The sequence below is a fragment of the Rattus norvegicus genome, chromosome 7 (assembly GCF_021556685.1).
Source record: "Rattus norvegicus strain SHRSP/BbbUtx chromosome 7, alternate assembly SHRSP_T2T, whole genome shotgun sequence".
In the NCBI taxonomy this organism is placed as follows: Eukaryota; Metazoa; Chordata; class Mammalia; order Rodentia; family Muridae; genus Rattus; species Rattus norvegicus.
This window is the reverse complement of record NC_141540.1, coordinates 53112501-53125910: the sequence shown is the minus strand read 5'-3', so window position 1 is coordinate 53125910 and position 13410 is coordinate 53112501. Positions and strand designations below refer to the sequence as shown.

The 13410-nt window shown below is 41.2% G+C and overlaps 1 long non-coding RNA gene across 1 annotated transcript in view; it reads left to right on the top strand.

The window, feature by feature from the left end:
* Positions 1-6284: 6284 nt before the first annotated feature.
* The window catches only part of LOC148004663 (LINE-1 retrotransposable element ORF1 protein-like), a 165587-nt gene continuing 158461 nt past the window's right edge, over positions 6285-13410 (top strand). The window contains exons 1-2 of the long non-coding RNA XR_015625307.1: positions 6285-6424; positions 10468-10529. This is a non-coding gene — a long non-coding RNA (LINE-1 retrotransposable element ORF1 protein-like). The remainder of the gene's footprint in view (positions 6425-10467; positions 10530-13410) is intronic.

Here is a 13410-nt window from a genome sequence, read left to right as displayed (position 1 = left end):
GCTGGTAGATCTCATCAGAGATGTTTCTCTGTGCAGCGAATGGTAATGAACATAGAGACTCGCAATTGGTCAAAATGCAGAGAGTCAGTGTTAGTGAAATGTTAGGCCACAAATGGGACTTGTGTATTATACTTCCTTCCAAGGCTCACTCAGAGACCATCATGAGAGAGGGGTGGAAATATTGTAAGAACCATAAGTTGGGGCGGGTGGGGGGACCACTGTGAAATGAGTCTTTAGGACATGACAGGATCCCTGTACTCATGAACTCATGGCACCTGTGACCTCATGGTCAAGACCTGCACAAGATTAAGCCACTTGCTATTCCAATATGGGGAAGAAAAGGATTCATGTGCCCTCAGCCTGAGTAGCTATGGACAGTTTATGGTTTCCACAGAAGGAAATGTTAATTTTCTTTAAAGACGTGGTTCTCAGGAAGCCCACGAGTGGACCAGTAGTATATAGACAGCACACATTTGACTCAGTGTGTTATTAAAACAATAGAGGATACAGGGCTGGGGGTGTAGGGAGGTGCACATGGATCTGGGAGGGATTGGGGGAGGGGAAGGAGTGACTAGGATCGAAATATATTGTATGAAGTTCTCAAAGAATTAGAACAAATATACTAAACTTTTTTTGGGGGGTGGGGGGGACTGGATAATACAGTGGTTAAGAGTCCTTGCTGTTCTAGAAGACCCAGGTTCAATTCCCAGCAGCCTTATTAGGTAGCTCACAATCACCTGTAACTCCAGCTCTAGGGGGAATCCAATGCCCCTGACCTCCAAAGATACACACACATAAAATAAAAAAAATCTATAAACATCTTTTTAAAAAGAGAACAATCTTTACTGTAATTACAAGAGAAATAAATCAATTCTTCAAATTTAAATATTAGTCTTTGTGAGAGTCTACCTCCCAAATTCCACTTATTCTACGCTAGCATCAATGCTGTTCTTGTGTGCTAAGAGTCGTGTGATCCATGCCGCTGATCCCAACAATTAAGAAGCTGAAGAAAAGTAAAACTGACTTTGAGCCACTTTACCAGTTCCAAGCCAGGATCGGCTATAGCTAGATAGAACCTAAAGGAGGAAAAAGCATCCTAAATGAAAACGGGCAGTTGCTTATGATAAAAAATGTTAACAATGCTTGTATATCTTGGCTTCATTGGGCTATAGTTTTTTTTTGCATTTTTAATATACAGGGAGAAAAATATGCACAGGTTGGAAAATTTTCTGTGATTACACAGGTCAAACCCTTCAATGAGGCTAGTTTTTTTTTTTTTCTTTTAAGATTTACCTTTGTGCATTCATGGTAGGAGAAGGATTGGTTAAGGCAGTGCTCTGAGAAAGGTTATCTTATCCCAATGCACATACAGTGGAATCAGAACACTGGCATGCCTGGAACAGCTTGAAGGAGTTAGGACAGCCTTGTTCAAAGCTGTGTCTGGAGCAGCCACCCAAAGTAGGAGGATTGTCTAAAACTAATTGTATCACCCATCGCACACCAGATAGATGCTTCTGATCCATGTGTCAGGAATCTAGGGGTCACTGAGGTGGTCCTACAACAAGACAAGATGATATTGGCCAGGCAGTCAAATCTAAGAGTTATGGGAAAGGAGTCATGCCCCAAAGTAAATCCCAGTTCATAGTGGTAAAAAGACACAGGTTGAGTTATGTCAAGATCATAATGTCACTCACAAATATGTTAAGAAGCAGGAGAGATGGCTTAGCCTTAATTGTTAAGAAATATAACTAACTTCTCCAGGACTGAAATTAACATCCATTTTTAAGCATTTGTTACACATAGGGTTGAGATACCAGGCATTTGTGTCACCAGGCCTTTATCCAAGCTTGAGGTCAATGACCAACATTGTTTGTGAGGATTCATGCTGCAGTCTGAGAGACCTGAGGTGTAACACTGGGCCTGGGATGGTTTAACTGACTCATCCAGGAAGGTGCCATAACTCACCTGGTCCTGTTTATCAGTCCTCTGAGGCCGTATTAAGCTGTCTGCTGGTTTGGGGGAAGAAATGATTGGTTGCTAATGATCTCCATTGGACCCTCTCTCTGCCTTCCCCAAATCCAGCATTTGCCCCACAGGCTCTGCACATGGTGGAGCTCTAGAAGCACAGACTCATCTTGCTGCCTTGAGTGGTATCATTTGCCATCTCTTGACCTTCTACCCTGGGTTTGGTTTTGAGCCATATTATTCCAGGGCTCCCTGAGACTCACGGGTTCCAAGTCTTTTCCTTCCATTTTCTAAGCTCCTCTCTCCTCCCCTCCCCTTCCCTCATCTCCCATCCCCACCCCTCCGCTCCTCTTCTTTTCTCGTCATACTCATTCTCATGTCTGACTTCCAGTTAGATCCATAAACATTGCACAACTGGGGAGCTCACAGATATATTATAAACACCGTGTGTTTATGAATTCAGTCCGGAGTTCTTGCTTCCTAGCCTTATTCAGTCAGGCGTTGTTAGGTAAAACTGTATATTCTTAAGAGTGTACAACATGAAGCTGTGAGATGACTATTGTATTCAAGCTAATTAACACATCTCCTAATCTACATCTTTAACTTGTTCGGGGAGCATTTAAGATTCAGTTGGGAACTTTCAAGTACACAGTGCATTCTAGTCACCATTGCACACCCTTAGTCCCCAGAACTCATTAACCTACTGACTAGAGCTCTAGACATTTGAACAACATCATCCCATTTTCTCCACCCCTAGCTACTTTGTAACTCATCCACTCTGCTTCTATAAAATTTTGATAATTTTAATTTTAATTTTATTTTTTAAGATTCCAGGGCTGAGTGTGGTGGTAGATGTCTGCAATCCCAGTACTCAGATGATGGAGACAAACTCATCACTTCAAGTTTGAAGTCAGTCTGCTCTGCATAGTGATGTACTATTTCAAAAGGGGGTGGAGGGGGAAACTTCAAATAACCCAAACTCACCAGGGTTTGTGTTTTTATTTTGTCTTATTTCTCCTAGCACAATGCCCAAAATGTCCTCTTAGAGTAACCTATGCAACAGATATCAAGATTTTATTCTATTAATAAAAGCTGAGTTTTACTCTTTATGAGTGTTCATGTCTATGTGTGTGTGGTGTATGAATGTGGACATCTCTATATTTGTACACATTTATGTGTGGGGGTGGACACGTGTGGGGGCTGTATACACCTGTGTGTGTGTGTGTGTGTGTGTGTGTGTGAGAGAGAGAGAGAGAGAGAGAGAGAGAGAGACAGAGAGAGACAGAGAGAGATAGATAGAGAGAGAAGAGGTCAGAAGTCAATATTGTCTTCCTCTGCCTAATTTGTCTGGTGTAAATTAGCATAACTACTTCCACTCTCTTTTTGCTTCAATTTTAATTTGCATGGTATGTTTTGTCTGTCCTTTCCTTTGAGACTATGTGTTTTTCAGCAAGAAGGGTTTGCTTCTTTCAAAAGAAAATCTACGCAGTCACTCTGTGTTTTGATTGAAGAATTTAATCCATTTACATTTAAAGGACTTACTGATATGTACCAACTTGACATTTGTTACTTATTTTTTTGTTTTTTATATTGTCTTACTATTTTCTCCCTCTCTATCTTTGTTTGAAATTTATTATTATTATTATTATTATTATTATTATTACTATTGCTGTCTTGATTCCTTTCTCTTTTGCCTTTGAGCAAACATAAACATAACTATTTCAGTCTTTATTTTTAGCTTTAAGATTAATTTATTTTATGTATATGAATACACTGTAGCTATCTTCAGACACACAGAAGACAATACAGATGGTTGTGAGACACCATTTGATGGCTGGGAATTGAACTCAGGGACCTGTGGAAGAGCAGTCAGTGTTCTTAACCTCTGAGCCATCTCTCCGGCCTTATTTTGGTCTATCTTAATTTGCGGATAACTTTACATACAACAACCTCTTGTTCTTTCCTCATTATACAATTTTTATGTCACAACTTGTTTCTTTTACGTTGCACATTAATTGACAGTTTTTTGATATTTATGTTTCTATTACATGTACTTTTAAATTATTTGTAAAATTTACATTAGAATATTCAATTTTACTATTTTTTATCTTTACCAGTAAATTTTATACTTCATAGCTTTAATAATAATTTCTAGTTTAACTCAAAAATCTCCCTTTAAATTTCTTATAAAGCTTGTGATTCTCTCTCTCTCTCTCTCTCTCTCTCTCTCTCTCTCTCTCTCTCTCTCTCTCTTTCTCTCTCCCGGTGTGTGTGTGTGTGTGTGTGTGTGTGTGTGTGTGTGTGTACATGGATGGTTATCCTTTTCTCCTTTAGCACCACAAGTATAGCCTATAACTCCCTCCTGGACTGTGGAGTTTGTAATGAGAAAGCCATTGACAGCCTGATGCATTTTTGTTTTGGGATGTGATGATTTATGTTCACTTGCTGTGTTCAGATTCTTCTCTGAGTTTGTCAGTGTGGTTGTGTGTTTCAGTGAAGTTGTTTTTGAGATAAACCTAACTTGAGGACTTTAAAGCTTTGTGTACCATTTTCCATTTCTGTTTCCAATTTCCTTTCTGTTGCACAGCTCTTGGTTTTGGTCTTGGTATTCAACAAGTCTCGTGGACCTTTTTTTTTTTTTTAATTTCATTAACTTGAGTATTTCTTATATACATTTCAAGTGTTATTCCCTTTCCCGGTTTCCGGGCAAACATCCCCCTCCCCCCTCCCCTTCTTTATGGGTGTTCCCCTCCCCATCCTTCCCCGCTTGCCGCCCTCCCCCCAACAATCTAGTTCACTGGGGGTTCAGTCTTAGCAGGACCCAGGGCTTCCCCTTCCACTGGTGCTCTTACTAGGATATTCATTGCTACCTATGAGGTCAGAGTCCAGGGTCAGTCCATGTATAGTCTTTAGGTAGTGGCTTAGTCCCTGGAAGCTCTGGTTGCTTGACATTGTTGTACATATGGGGTCTCGAGCCCCTTCAAGCTCTTCCAGTTCTTTCTCTGATTCCTTCAATGGGGGTCCTATTCTCAATTCAGTGGTTTGCTGCTGGCATTCACCTCTGTGTTTGCTGTATTCTGGCTGTGTCTCTCAGGAGAGATCTACATCCGGCTCCTGTCGGCCTGCACTTCTTTGCTTCATCCATCTTGTCTAATTGGATGGCTGTATATGCATGGGCCACATGTGGGGCAGGCTCTGAATGGGTGTTCCTTCTGTGTCTGTTTTAATCTTTGCCTCTCTCTTCCCTGCCAAGGGTATTCTTGTTCCCCTTTTAGAGAAGGAGTGAAGCATTCACATTTTGATCATCTGTCTTGAGTTTCATTTGTTCTAGGCATCTAGGGTAATTCAAGCATTTGGGCTAATAGTCACTTATCAATGAGTGCATACCATGTGTGTTTTTCTGTGATTGGGTTACCTCACTCAGGATGATAATTTCTAGTTCCAACCATTTGCCTACGAATTTCATAAAGTCATTGTTTTTGATAGCTGAGTATTCTCCATTGTGTAGATGTACCACATTTTCTGTATCCATTCCTCTGTTGAAGGGCATCTGGGTTCTTTCCAGCTTCTGGCTATTATAAATAAGGCTGCGATGAACATAGTGGAGCACGTGTCTTTTTTTAATTTCAGATTCTTACAATAGGGGTGTGTGTGTGTGTGTGTGTGTGTGTGTGTGTGTATGAATGTACTTGTATGTGTGTGTGTGAATGTACCTGTGTGTGTATGTGTGTGAGAGTACATGCATGTGTCTGTGAATGTATGTGAATATGAATGTACCTGCATGTGTGTGTGTGAACATACCTGTATGTGTGTACATGTATGTGTATGCGAATGTACCTTTATATATGTGTGTGAATGTACCTTTATGTAAGTGTATGAATGTGTGTGTGTGTGTGTGTGTGTGTGTGTGTGTAAATGTTCCTTTATATGTGTATGTATGTACATCTAAAAGGTAGAGGGAAAACTCAGGTGTTCCCAGGTTCCTTATTTTTTGAGTATCTCATTTGGTTGGGGGCTCAATGACTAGGCTAGTGAGCCTCTGGGATCCACCTGTTTCTGGTATTAAAATTACATGCTACCACATGGGGCTTTTTATATGGGCACAGCCAGTTGAACACAGCTCTTCAAGGTTGCATGGCAAACACCCCACTGAGTGAGTGATTGCTTGGGTTTTAGGAAATGTCTCCTCTGGAGTTTTGCCCAAGAACTCTCTTCTCCATTATTGTGGCTCATACCATACAAGGACCCAAATGGGAGATCTAGCTTTCTAAGTTTCTGCATATTGTATTTAAAAATGAATTGTACTGATAAAAAGGCTCAGTATAGCAGAGTTTAGTTGGAGCTGGGCGAGCAGGCTCCCGGTTCCTTAGTTGTGCATGTGTAATGTTTGGGAAGTATTTTTGCAAGCTGTTTTTAGACTCTGGTGTCCTACAGAAGTCTACAGAGCATCTTAAACATGGTGAGTTACTACAAGACGCTGAAGGCCTGTCATTGAAAGCTGTATCTATGCTTTATAAAAACATGCAGAAATTGTTTATAAGTGAATAAAAAGATTTGCTCTCTCAAGGTCTAGGTCTTTCCTAGTCACATGGTCACCTATCTGTGCTTGCCTGTTTCTATCTTGCTTGAATGTTTCTTATCTTTGCCTTCTTTTCCAAGTCTGGTTCTTTGATATTTCTCATCGGCTCAGATATGTCCAGAAGTCACCAGACACAGCCATATCTTTGGAAATCTTGGGGAATATTGGTGCCGTGACTATTCAAACTCTTCAGGGAGAATTTCAGATAGGACCAGCATGAGAGTCAGATGTCTACCTCTGAGCCAATTAGCTTTCTGCCAAGGAGGAATGACTTGTCTCATAAAAAGCTAAGGTTTGGAAGAAGCATCTCTCAGAGAAGAGGGGATTGGCAGAGCACCCGAAAATGAGCTGGTGACAAGCACCATGACAAATTGCCCAGGAGAGTTCGAATTCAGAATGTGGTTGCTGAGGATAGATTTAGAAAAACACTTTACAGAGAAGGCCTCTCTCTCTTGCTCTCTCTCTGTCTCTCTGTCTCTGTCTCCCCCTCTGTCTCTCTGTCTCTCTGTCTCTGTCTCTCTCTCCCCCCCCTCTCTCTCTCACCCTCTCTCTCCCCCTCATGTGAGTGTCTGTCTGTCTGTCCATCTGTCTTTACCAATGTTGTCTTTTGTGGTTACCTTTTGCTTTCCCTTGCACTGACATAAAAGGTTGAAGAGTTGCAAATCTCTTCAAGAAGCCTATTCACATGCAGCTAAGGCTCTACCAAGAAAAATTTTAAGAATCCCTGTTGTACATACCCTTCTCAAACCAGAGACTTTTCTTTTAAAGTCTATATTCTTTCAGGGCCCAGTTTTCTTAGTCAGAATATTTTCTAGCCCCCAGTCTTAGGACACTCCTCTTCTTAAAGCCATGTTTGGTGTCTAGATTAGTTTTGTTAAAACTGCTTTCTGTAATGTAGATTCTTTCCTCTTCTCCTCTCTCTCTCTCTCTCTCTCTCTCTCTCTCTCTCTCACACACACACACACACACACACACACACAGAGAGAGAGAGAGAGAGAGAGAGAGAGAGAGAGGTTTCAATGGAATACATTTTAACTGTGTAAAGTCTCTTGCTCCTCAGGACTTTCTTAGAAAACTCATTACTGTGTCACTGGTTCCTGAACACAAAGATCATGGCGTAGAGAAGCTCTAAGGAAAGACTGCAAAGTAAAGTACTTGAATTTGTGTGGTCATGTACCCTAAAATAGACATCGAGCCTAATGCACCATTAAGTGTAAGTTATTGTTTTGAGACTACATTACGTCAGTCCAGGATTCTGAAATAAGAAGGCAGAAAACAATGGAAAGAAAAACCTGTTAAGTAACAGTGACTATCATCAAAGCCAACCATTCTTAAATGTTCTTATGTCGAGTTGAGAAAAGGATGGTACTGTTTTATTGTTATAATCACAGCACTGTTTTAAAAAAAAATGTCCGGAAACCGAATCAGATCCAACATGTTGCCTAGCAACGGAGAGAAACAAATAACTTTGTTTCTTAAGCTGACATTAAAATACTACCCAAGATTCCTAAAAATACCTGCGTTGGAGTTCAGTTCTCGGCTAATCTTCTTATTCTCAAACATGCTTTCCCCACTTAGAACACGTGACATTAAAAGCCCAGAGAGTCACTTTAGTAAGGATATTAAATGCTTACCAACTTCATTTCGTTTTTAATCTTGTAAAGGCCCCTCTCCCCCATCCCTTATTTGAAGTGTCGGCTATTCTACAGTCACAAATCAAGTGCCCATAAACAGAGATAGCTCCATGGATCTTGGGATCTGGAATGTAACCGTAGAGGAGGTACACAGCCCAAGAGCTGCTGGGGCCACAAGGAGGGTGAAGTTCCACGGCTTTTTTACAAGTGAGTTCCCGCTGACTGGGCTCTCGTCCTGAGAAACGAGTTTCTGTGGCAAGGAATGGAGTCTGTTTATAGCTCCATCACCCCAGCTGTGTCCTCAGAGAAGGATTATAAAAAGTTATGTCTTCGACATCGGGGCCTTGCCTAAATAGGAAGTCTGGAAATCACCTGAGCAAAGACTTGGCTCTGTGGCTGCCAAGGGCAGTTAGTTTATATTCTGGCTAGCAACACGACCCTAAGTCATTATTTTATTTATTTATTTATTTATATTTCTTTATTTAAATGTGAGCATACATTTTAGACAATACTTACTATTCCATCAAATACACATTATAGAATGTTGATATAACAGGTGAAGAAGCTGTACCAAGGCTAGAAACAATAGGTAGCCTTTATTTAAATCTAGACAAATAGTAAGGATGCCCTGAAGAGTACCTGACCTTTTATTAGTTCTAAGTGGCTGCAGCTGCCTTTGAGTCAGCCTCTACTTGAAGCAGATGGCCATTGCCATCTTTCTAAATCAGAAGAGCTCATGGACAGAAAGTTTAGGGATCCTGCTCCAGGTTGCAGATAGAAGGTAGCGGAACCGGCTTTAAGCCTGGTGTGCTCCAATGCCAAAGGTCTTGTTCTTGGCCACGTGAGGTCATCCTGTTCTTCCTTCTGGTTCATTATTAGTGACTGACCTGGAATGATAGTTTTTGTCCTGTTAGGTTGTGAAATACCCAAGAGACTAGCAGATTTATTGGAAACCAAGCTTCTAATAAATCCCCTGGAATTTAATCAATGCTTTTATGCCCTGAGGTGAGCCAAGGCAGTTCAGTGGTTGAGTCCTCACCCAGCATGAGTGTGGTGAAGCAACAGATCAGTAACTAACACACTCAGCTGGGGATGTAGCTCAGTTGGCAGAGTGCTTGCCCAGTGTACTGGCTGGTTCTGTGTGTCAACTTGACACGAGCTGGAGTTAACACAGAGAAAGGAGCCTCCCTTGAGGAAATGCCTCCATGAGATCCAGTTGTAAGGTTTTTCTCAATTAGTGATCAACGGGAAAGGACCCAGGACGACCATTGTGGCTAGTGCCATCCCCGGGCTCCTAGTCTTGGGTTCTATAAGAAAGCAATCTGAGCAAGCCAGAGGAAGCAAGCCAGGAAGTAACATCCCTCCATGGCCTCTGCATCAGCTCCTGCTTCCTGACCTGCTTGAGTTCCTGTCCTGACTTCCTTTGGTGATGAACAGCAATGTGGAAGTGTAAGCTGAATAAACCCTTTCCTCCCCAGCTTGCTTCTTGGTCATGATGTTTGTGCAGGGATAGGAACCCTGATTAAGACACCCAGCATGCTGGAAGCTCTGAGTTGATCCCCAGAGCAGCATAAATCAGATGTTGTGGCCCACATCTGCAATCCCAGTACCTAGGAAGTAAATGTAGGAGGATCAGAAGCTAAAGGTCAGTCTTAGCTATAAGTAGCGTCTGAGGTTAGCCTGGGCTACCTGAGACTATTTCTCAAAAATGCCAAAGAGAAAACAAATGTAATACATATAAGAAAATGAATCCATGCATGCTCTATTGCAGCCTTATCTTAGTTTTTGTCTGCTTTTAAAAATGATTTCTAAAATAATTTTATTACCTTCAACCTCAATTCAGAACCTTTAATGAAAATGATCAATGTAATGCTGTTGAATGAGTGAATATACTTTAAATAAAATCCTATAGCCAATTACTATTGGCAGTTAACACCTTTCAATATGAGTGGACTTTCCCACAGTCTCGGTGTGGTAGTCACACAGAAGCACCAAGAATCACAGTGAACCCATTGTACCCATAGTACCTTGCAGGACTCTTGATAACATCACTTAATCCATCTAACAAACCAGGGAGCTTAGTGTTAATGAGCTGTTTTATAGATGATGGCCCAGATGAAGAAAGAGGATAGGGGACTGTCCGTGACCATATAACTTATACATAATAGAGGTAAGGTTTGAACCTAGGCAGTCTGACTCAGACACTTACCGTGTTTAGTTTATAGCTTCCATAGGATCAAAGGAGAACTGAGGTGACACATTGCTTTCCCCCTCTCTTTCTCTTTCTAGGTTCATGCCCATCGTGCCTGCTCTGATTTCATACCTTACTTCCAAGAAGAAATATATCTTGGGTGACTATGTTACTTACCCTTAGTTGCTTATAACAAGAGTTATAGACTGAGTGGCTTTTTAAAACAATGAAGTTATTTCTCATACTTCTGGAGGCTGGAAGTTCAAGATCAGAGTGCAAATAGAGCTAGATTCTGGTGAACCTTCTCTTAGGTTTCAGGATGCTGACTGCTCATTGTATTCCCACAGGGCAGAAGAGTTGTAAGAACTGTCTAGGGTTCTCTGTGTAAGGTCACTAATCCTACCATGATCACACCAATCCAAAGAGAAGATTTCGATATATGAATTTACCTCGGATAGAAATATTCCATCCCTTGCAACAACCAAGTTCTTTTTTTTTTTTTTTTTTTTTGTTTTAGCCTTAGAATTTTTATTTGATAGTACATGGTTTCTGGACCAAGCATTGTCCTTCCATTATTGGGTAACTTCACTTCTTTTTTTTTTTTATTTTTTCCCCATCCTCCCCCCCTTGTCGCCCTCCCCCCAACAATCTAGTTCACTGGGGGTTCAGTCTTAGCAGGACCCACGGCTTCCACTGGTGCTCTTACTAGGATATTCATTGCTACCTATGAGGTCAGAGTCCAGGGTCAGTCCATGTATAGTCTTTAGGTAGTGGCTTAGTCCCTGGAAGCTCTGGTTGCTTGGCATTGTTGTACATATGGGGTCTCGAGCCCCTTCAAGCTCTTCCAGTTCTTTCTCTGATTCCTTCAACGGGGGTCCTATTCTCAATTCAGTGGTTTGCTGCTGGCATACGCCTCTGTGTTTGCTGTATTCTGGCTGTGTCTCTCGGGAGAGATCTACATCCGGCTCCTGTCGGCCTGTACTTCTTTGCTTCATCCATCTTGTCTAATTGGATGGCTGTATATGCATGGGCCACATGTGGGGCAGGCTCTGAATGGGTGTTCCTTTTGTGTCTGGACAACCAAGTTCTTATTGTATATAGAGAACTTTTGAGAATAAGAGGCAATTTGATGGACCTTAACTGTAAGCGTGTATCACACTGTCCTGAAATTTGAGATGTAGGGTCAGACATGTCCCTATGTCTGTTTCTCTCTATCCATGTCTGTCTGTCTGTCTGTCTGTCTGTCTGTGGGTGTGGGTGTATGTTTTGGAAATTGCAAAGTTGGCAGTTTCACCAGACTCTATTGAAGAACATTAATCTGGGTCCAGGAGTCTGCTATGAAAAAGAAGTATATTTCTTTGTGCTTTCATGTTCTCTTCAAGGGCGTCTGGGTAAGTCTGTGAGATGGTCTTGGAATGTATGCCTGGCCAAAGAGTATGAATATTCGTAGCTATGATAGGCTTTCAAAATCATACTCCAAAGGGTTTAACCAGTACCCTTTCTTACCTATGTACGTGAGAACCCTTGTTCCCAATTGATTTGCCAACAGATGATGCAATAAACACATTGGCGCCTTGCCTATCTGATAGATGAAAAATGAGATCTCAGTGTGGAGCTTATTTACAATTCTCTCATTTCATTTCCTTTTTGATGAATCGTTTATTTGTAATCTCCCCCTCCCCCCACCCTCCCGTTGGATAGATGGTTTTGCTCTGTGAATAGTTCCTACCCTTACTTCATTTCTTATGCGATACAAGTTGAAAGCGCATTTCTCAAATCTATCATTTGTCTTTGTCCTTTGCTGACATTGTTTTTTGTTCACTGAGTTTTTCTTTCACACAGCACATACCTGTTTTTATGTTTGCTATTGTGTCTTTAGGTTTTGAATCTTGTATAGAAAGGAGATTATTATACATTGCTTTTTAAAAATATTTATTCTCATTTACGAGTATGTATGTGTATCCTGAGTGTGTCCTGTGTCCCCAGAGGCTAGAAGGGGATGTCTGATTTTCAGAGCTGAAGTTACAGGTAGCTGCGATGTGGGTACTGGGACTCGAACTTGGGACCTCTGAAATGTAGCAGGTGTTCTTAACCACTGAGCAGTTTCTCCAGCTCCAAGATTCTAAACACCCACCATGGTTTCTTTTGTAATGTTTAACATTTTATTTCTTGTGCTTTGCTATTGGTTCATGTGAAATTTGGCTTGCATAAAGATGCCACAGACAGAATAAATTTGTTTGCAGATCACGACTAACCAGTTTCCCAACACCTCTTACAAATCCATCTTTCCTTCACAATTCATAATGCCATTGTTCATTAAATCCAGGTAGGTATTTGGGTCCATTTCTAAGTTTTTTGTAGAGATATTGTACATACTGTGTTCCCCTCATTTCTTCCTTCAGTCACATGTAGGTATAGACTGTTTGAGTTGTAGTTTTGTATTAAGTTTTAAATATCTGTTAAGTCTAATTTTATCTCTCTTCTTTGGAATTGTCCTAATGTATTTTTCTTGATCAATTGCTTCACAGTTTCATCCGTTTATATAATAAATTTTACTCATTTTCACTACCACCTTTCTTCTCTCATTCCCATCCTTCTGTCCCTCTGTCCCTTTGTCCATCTCCTACCTGCATTCTGCTGCTTCACAAGTTCCCACCTTTCATGTCTTGTTTTTGGTTTGTGGCCCATTGGGTTTAATTAGAGCTACTTGCCCAAGTGTGCTGGGAAGTTATTCAATGGAGTGAGGGCAATTTATCAGTGGCTGCACCCCTGAAGACAGAAATACCCTTCTCCTAACAAGCATTGGCAATAGTCCCTCTGGGAGAGGTGGAGCCTCATGGGTCCTCCCTCATCCATGATGAAATGTTCATGAGCTCAATCTTATGTAAACTGTGTGTAGTTCAACACTGCTGTGTTAAGTCTGTGAGTACAACAGCTACATTGTGGATAGAAGACATCTTTCTGTGGCACAGCTCACCATCTTTGATTCTTACCTTCTTTTTGTCCCTTCTGTCATGCTCTCTGAGCCTTGGGTAGTGTGT